We start from the raw sequence: 6,313 nt of genomic DNA, 5'->3' as shown, positions 1-6,313 counted from the left end.
GTTTATGTTGCATTTCAGAATGGCCTGAAACTTCAGGAACCACAGCTGTGATTGCTAGGGGGATTCATGTACTATGATCTTAAGAGCACTACTTTTTGTTGTTCATGGATCCCGTTGTCAATTGAGCTACTTGTTATTATCTTTTCTTAGTCACATTCTTTCCTTTTTGGATTATTATATTTATAGGTTTTTGGTGTTGCACAATGTGCAGTTTGGTAGGTATGATTACCTTTGAAATTATATGGCTGTGTCAGATGTATATTTGTGGTGGATGGGTTTGTTATGGAAGAAGCATGACTCTGTGTGTTGTTGCACCAAGTTGTTTTGTTGTTGAAGTTTTCAAATATAAGTCATCAGTGCCTATGTTTATAACTTTTTCTATGCAGGTACTGTTTGCCATATCAGTGGATCTTTCATGGTTCAGCTTTCCTTATCCTTAGTCTGATTTGATTCTTAAACTTGAAAATTTGAACTTGGAAGCTGCGTTATAAGACGGTAAGAAAGCTGTCTCAAACGAGGCCTTAGTTTGTCTTTTTTGCGATATAGTGGGGCATTATCATAGAAGACATAATTAGTGATGTGTGGAGAGGATTTCTGCAAAGTATTTAATAAATCCTTTACTGTGGTAATGCAAAGGATTGAAGTTTGTTCTGCTCTTGCTCTACCTTGTATTAGTTATCGTTATTCGTAGAGAAGATCTAAGATCTTCCTCTTTGGCTGTTTTTGATGATTATGACTGTTAAAGCTAACATACCGATGCAGTCATTGCAATGGCTTCTTGATCTCTACAGTCATTACGAGGCATATTGACGACCTAAATTGGCAAATGTGTAGTTTATCAGCATGTTGATGCTTTATGGCTGAAGTGGTGTTTAGTTGCTAATTCCCGTAAATCTGACGAACTATCGTATATTCTAAATCTGGGATTAAAGGCAAAACGGATAAGAAACGGGATTTAAACTTCGTTTGGAATATTTTTAGTCCACTGTTTTTTATGCTTCTTTCATCAAGCTTTTTACTAGAAAACTGCTGTATCAAAGAGTAAGATAATTCTCCCAAACGAAGTCTTAAAGTTGTTATTTTTGCTGTTTGGTGGAATTATGCTAAGTCCTGTTTAATTTCTGCATCCATTCAGCTTCTTAACCTAATGTCCGAAGCTGTCGTCTTTCTTCCCCTAATCAAAATTCTATGAACTCTTGACGAATGTTAAAGCCACTGAAGGAGAATCGGCCGAAGCAGTGACCGGTGAAATCCTTCCAGTCTTGATTTAGCTAAACGGGGATATAAAGATAAAACGGGAGAAATTTAAGATTCTGTTGGTTTTACGCTGTTTGGCTGGATTTAGGTCAAATTCTTCTCAGAAACTGCTACCCAGCAGCTCGGTGATGATGATTTGCTCCCTCCCTCCCTCTCCCTCTCTCTCTCTCTCTCTCTCTCTCTCTCTCTCTCTCTGTCTTTAGCCTTCTCCCTTCGTCTATATGTGTGATGCTTTAAACCTCTTCAATTATCATGGTAGATACGCATTGCAATATTTCATGATCGGATCAATTCTGCAAAGTTTATATTGTTCTCTGCATATGCATGTCAGATGAAGTAGCATGTACTTTTGAATTGTTACAAAGAATATTCTGTAGGGCTCATTCAGTTGCTTAAAGTTAGAATATATGCTCTCTTAAGTTACATTCAGTAGTGTGTTGTTGATGTCTCTTTCTAGTAAGAATTTGTGGGGGAGTTAATAATATGATTCAGAATTTCGCCATCAGTTGCATATGGTTGCAATGGAATATCTCTATGTTTCCTATGGTAATGATGTGGCATGTTTGGATGGTCTGAAGGTTCTCAGGCAACCATAGCTGCTACACTTGTCTTATTTTAGGACTCTCAACATCATATGATCCCTTGTCTTCTTATTAGTTCCTCATTCTTCCTCATTCTTTGTGCTGCACAATGTGCAATGTAGTAGGCAAAGATTTTCTGCTTGTCTTATTTGATGGACTCCACTATCATTTGATGCTTTTTCTCTCCTTTTGCGAATGCCTTAATTATATCAGAATTTGACGCTCTTGGGCTCTTTGGATTCGTCTGGTCGAGCCGCTTGATTCAACTATACACGTCACTTTTGGTAATTGTTTGGTCATCCAATTTTTGGTTTGAACTTTTCAAATGTGTTTTGAGTCTTTGATTTGGATCCATTTGGGCTTAAGATTGAGTTGAATTTGGTGTCGTTGGGTTCATATTTTTGAGACTTTCCGCTTAACTGTAAGTTTGCTGAAATCGAAGTTTGGATGGTCCCAGATTTAATTTCAGAAGTTTCCAACTTGATTTTGCCTTGAGATTCATGCCCGATCAAGATAATTTTTGATGATATATCAGTTTTCATTTGCTTTCACATGTCAGCTGAAGATATTAACAAATGATTTTGAATATTAATTGAGTGATCAAATGTTCTCTTGCATATTTGGAAGCATATTCTTACACTCATTTCTTTTCGTGAAAATATAAGACAGTAAATTTTATGGCTACGAATATTGTGCAGGTAGTTATTTATCCATTACATTTGTCTGATTAATTATTGTTGGAATGTATTAAGATTTTTTAGGCACATATTGTTTCATTACAATGGGCAAATAATTCCAAACTTTCACCATCTATCTCTCTTTCTCTCTGTTCGTTTCATTACAAGACATTATGCCCGAATTTGTGGGTTTTTGGTTGGCTTTTTTGTATCAAAATGGTATTTTTACCAAAATATAATGAAATAATCTTTTTACAAAAAGGCAGATAAAAGGGTATTGCATTTATCATTATTATTAGCCTTTTTTTTTTATTTAGTCACGTCTCATTCTCAATTTTACCATGTCCAAATTAGATTTTAATGAGCTTTCTATTGCCCAGCATTAGAATACGTTGAACTTTGTTGGTCAAATTTTTGTTTAGTTTATCTTTTTTTCTTTTTCTTTTTTTTATTTTTTTATAGATATTAGATAATTATTTTATACTACCAATAATTTAACTAAATATTTAAGAGGAAGCGATGGAGGCATCCTGGAGAAGACCGGGCTCGTAGTGCGTATGATGGAATGTGAAGGAGAAGAGCATGTGATGTGATGATTTTAGTGAAATCCGTCCAATTCAAAACGGGAGTGAAACGGGTTTCGAGGTTGGCAATTTTGCTTTCGGCAGAATTTTAGTTAAATTCTGTTCGGATCTTTCTACTAGACATCCCTTGGGTATGGAATCTTCTTAGACATGTTTGATTTGATTTATAATCATCTCTTGGAAAACGTGAGTAAAATTTCTTTCATTACTCTTGGAGGCGATGAAGTTGATTTTCTCCCTTGCCTTATCTTTCTCTATCTCTGCTACTCTGAACTCAAATTATCTTGGTACTTAGGCTTCGTCGAGTTATCTTGGTACTTAGGCTTCGTTTGGGACGGCTTTCTAAAATAACTTTTTAGCATAAAAAAATTTAGTTTAAGAATTTTTTGTTGAAATTTACTTTAAAATCAGTAAGAGCCATCCCTAACGAAGCCTTGGACGATGCAAGTACGTCCTGATGGTTCAATTCTCTGTAGTTTCTTATATGCTTGCATCTGCATGTCAAATGAAGTAGCACTATCTTCTGCATTCATACAAAGAATTCTTTAAGGATCATTTGGTTTGTTGAATTGCGAAAATATTCTACCGTCGAAGTAACACTGATGAAATTGTTTTAATTTAAAGCATAAAATAAGTGAAAATAACATAATCATTTTTATCATCTTCTTCTTCTTCAAGATTTCTTTGATGCCGTGTTGTAAGCATTTCTCATGATTATAGTGGTTGTATTTGGGTTAAAACCCATGGTAAGGTGATCCATCATTCCCTACTTCAAGGATTTGTATATTTTAATTATTATTATTTAAATTGAACCATTTTTCGATTTATGCGTGTCATTCTTGTGTAGGGGCCATGCTATTCTTCTGTATAGTTTTAAATTTATCGGATGCCTCCGAAGAGACAATCCATCATTCCCTACTTTAAGGGTTTGTTTTTATATTTTTAGGGTTTGTTTGTGCTTGAGGATGATGATGTTGATAGGGGAAGGTCTCATGCTAATGCCCAAAACTTAAGGGCTGCAAATTGTTAAGTTGTTGGTTGAGTCGATTTGGCCATGGTTTGCATGCATATAAAATTTTTTTCAATGCATTTGTCTTAACTAATTATTGTGGGCATTTCTAAGAATTTTCTTTTCACTCATCTCCTCGAGCTAATGATGATGATCACTCAGAATCTTTTTTAGGTATTCCTTATACAATTTCTCAAAGCAATTCTAAGGGCTTTTAATGCACAATGTTATTTCAAACAATTTTTTTTGCTAATTTGTGTTGTGTTGCTTAACAATATAATGGCGGTGTGTGTGAAAAGAATTTCTCTTTATCATAATAGTTGAACTCGATGAAGTGATCCATCTACCTCTTTTTAAGAATCAGTAAGAAAGTCGTCTTAAACTAATCGTAAGTCTTATGATGACCCAATTTATATCTATTATCGGCCTTGCTGATGGTCCAATTTATATCTATTATTGGGTTGTTAATAAATTGCCCGCCCAATTTATATCTATTATCGGCTTGTGCTGATGGCCCAATTTATATCTATTATTGGGTTAATAAATTGCCCGAATTATCAATCAAATACAAGCTCAACCCAAAAAAGTTTGGTTTGGGTCGACTTGTTTAAAAAATGAGTTTGCATTTGGTTTGGGGACCTGTAAAACTTATTTTTGTTCAAAGTAGTTTTTAATATTTTATTTCGTTTTTTGAGCGGAATTTGAGTCAATCTTTGGTTGGATCAAACCCCGACCTATTAACCCCATTTTGACTCCATCAAATTGAGACTCTTGGAGATCAGTATATTTTTGTTGACGTAATTATCTTGATGTGGCCATTTTTAGCTTAATGTTGGAAAATAAAGTAGGATTGAGTTGGTGGTTCTCATCCTCTTCAGTAACTGTAATAATTGCTTGGTAACGCATCTCTTATTCTTTTCCATGTAATAATCTTGATCAATATGAGATGATGTTTTTTTTTTTTTTTTTTTGTAAAAAAGAAAATAAATAGTACTTACTTTATATTCGTGGCAGTGCCGTAGTGGGTTTTAGCTCAATTTAATGTAGCGGGTTGCACCCTATTGATGAAATTCGCTAGTCATTCATGTAGTGAACTTTCTGGTTATTCATGTAGAAAACTCCGTGTTCTTGGAGCGTTTGGTAATAGCAAAGCTAAGATTAAAGTGATAACCACTGCGTGAGCAACGTTTTTATTTATATTTTCCACGACTCAAAAAAAAAAAAAAAAAAAAAAAATTTTTGCAAAATTTTGTTTTTGTTCGGGTGGAAGTCCTTGGTCAGGTGTAAGGGTGTAAAAATTGGTCAATGGGTTGGGTTTGAATCAAATTTAAATTTATTTGGGTTTAAATGGATTTCTCCTAATTTGACTTGATTTTATAAATGGGGTAGGATTTTCAACCTGGATCAAACTCACTATGTTTTTGGGTTGATCCTACTTTACTTGGGACAAACCTGGAATATGGGTTTGTGAACGTTTACGAGCATGATGCGAGTTTGGCGCATTGTGATAAGGATACCAAGAGTTTTGACTGCTTTGATTGGGCAAGGGAGGTTATGCGAGTTTGTTCGTTGTCGTGTTGCACCTATGTAGTTCGAGCTGCAGTGTAGGACACCCAAGATTGTGATTAGCTGGTTTGATGGCGACTCGGTTTGTGTGAGTTGGGCTAGAGCAATCGGAAAGCAGATTGATGGACTAGTGGTGCGGGGACAATGTGGTGACTGCTAATAGGCGCATAGACGTGTCATTGTAATTCGGGGTTACGGAAGTGCGTGGTGCGGAGTGTGGCGAGTCGTGTTGATCGAGGCTATTTTGGGTTACTTGGTTGATTCAGACCAGTCTTGTTTTTTAAACGGGTTGAAAAATAAATTCTTCTTAAACAGGTCGACCCAAACTTAGATTTTCTGGATAGGATTATCGAGTTGTGCAAATAATTGACACACCAAGTGAATTCTAAAGAAACAAATATAGGAGTTTTAACTTTTAAGGGATCATAGAGGAAGATTTTTGCTAGCATATGGAAGGATGCTTTTGCATTGGGATATATCACTTTTGGAGCTAATAACAATTTTCAATTTCAAAGATAATTAAAGATTGGATAGTAGACAAGAAAGGTTTTGTCATTGGAGGGAACATCAATGTGATCAATTTATAGAAGAAATTGGTGCTCAACAAGAAGAATATAGTTTGTAGCATGGATTTCTCTT

The 6,313-nt window shown here is 35.2% G+C and overlaps 1 long non-coding RNA gene and 1 other non-coding gene across 2 annotated transcripts in view; one reads left to right on the top strand and one right to left on the bottom strand.

Annotated features, from left to right (window-relative positions):
• The window catches only part of LOC114580342, a 15,163-nt gene extending 14,375 nt beyond the window's left edge, over window positions 1-788 (top strand). Inside the window, exon 2 of the long non-coding RNA XR_003701713.1 lies at window positions 387-788. This is a non-coding gene — a long non-coding RNA (uncharacterized LOC114580342). The remainder of the gene's footprint in view (window positions 1-386) is intronic.
• Window positions 789-3,900: 3,112 nt separating this feature from the next.
• On the bottom strand, window positions 3,901-4,001 carry LOC114580350. Its single transcript, XR_003701723.1, has one exon. It is a non-coding gene; the product is annotated as a U6 spliceosomal RNA (small nuclear RNA).
• Between the last annotated feature and the right edge of the window lie 2,312 nt (window positions 4,002-6,313).

The sequence above is a fragment of the Dendrobium catenatum genome, unplaced genomic scaffold (assembly GCF_001605985.2).
Source record: "Dendrobium catenatum unplaced genomic scaffold, ASM160598v2 fragScaff_scaffold_974, whole genome shotgun sequence".
Taxonomy (NCBI): Eukaryota; Viridiplantae; Streptophyta; class Magnoliopsida; order Asparagales; family Orchidaceae; genus Dendrobium; species Dendrobium catenatum.
Note: the sequence above shows the minus strand (reverse complement) of the source record. Positions and strands in the feature narration are given on the sequence as shown.